Below are 1,253 nucleotides of genomic sequence, written 5' to 3'. Positions count from 1 at the left end.
CAAACTTCTTTCTTCTCACCCCAAGACCAATCGATACTTTTGGAATACGATCCTTTGACTCCAGTTATAGAGAAGAATACTAATAGAAACCTTTACAACATAGATCCTGCTAATCTAATGCCACCCAATTTAAATTGTTGTTACACTTATTGAATCAACAAAAAAACAGAGATTCACACCAAGATGATACCAAACCGGCCAATCCTGAAAACCGGCTTTAGCGCAGATTATTGCAGGCTTTAGGATACACAAAAAACCACCACGAAACCAAAACGTTTTACCCCCATTGAATCCCCTATCGCTATAGAAGCCCTCTGAGGAACCAACTGACACCTTACGAAATATTTAACAGAAAATGAACGATATAAAGTTCCTCACAGCTAATAGCTTTATTCAATTCTATAAAGATCAGAAAGCTTATATTACAAAAATAACCTGGGATGAATTAAATAGAGCTTGCGAGTTACATTATATAATAATAAACGATCCTATTCAACTATATTACAGTATTATGAAAAACAATATTAAAAAGTTTATGGAAAAGACTAATCGATCTATACCATTTATAACAGAAATTCAAAGCAAGCTATTACCCTGGCTTTACAATCTGTTCACTAAATTCTTATCCTTCTTTATCAACAAGCTCTTGCCACAATACTCTTGGGATTATAAAATCAAGATTATACCAAGCAAAAAGCTTTTGTACAACAAAGGTTATCCAATATCCTTAGTCAAGCTCTAAGTTATTCACAAATAACTTGATGATAACCTAAATAAAGGATTCATTTGCGAATCCCGCTCCCAATCGGCTATTTTATTTCTCCTAGTTGTAAAACCTAGAGGGGGCGTTCGAATTTGTTAGAACTACCATAAACTAAATAATATTACTATTAAGAATTGTTATCCACTACCACTAATCAAAGAAATTCTTGATACCTTATACTATATTAAAGTTTATACCAAATTAAATATCATCGCCGTATTCAATAAATTATGAATCACAAAAGATCACAAATAAAAAACTGTTTTTATAATTCGTTTCAGCTTATTCAAATCCTTAGTAATGTTTTTCAGCTTTTATAATACTTCTGCCTTGTTTCAGAACTATATCAATCATATTCTTTTTGATTTTCTGGATAAGAATTGTACAATATACCTAAACAATATCTTAATCTACTCTAAAAATATTATAGATTATCGAAAATAAATTTACAAAATTGTATAAAAATTTATTAACACTAAATTATAAATTG

This window comes from Botrytis sinoallii (assembly GCF_014898435.1).
Source record: "Botrytis sinoallii strain Bc 23 chromosome Unknown BSIN_006, whole genome shotgun sequence".
Lineage (NCBI taxonomy): Eukaryota > Fungi > Ascomycota > Leotiomycetes > Helotiales > Sclerotiniaceae > Botrytis > Botrytis sinoallii.
The sequence above is the reverse complement of the archived record's forward strand: the minus strand, read 5'-3'. Positions refer to the sequence as shown.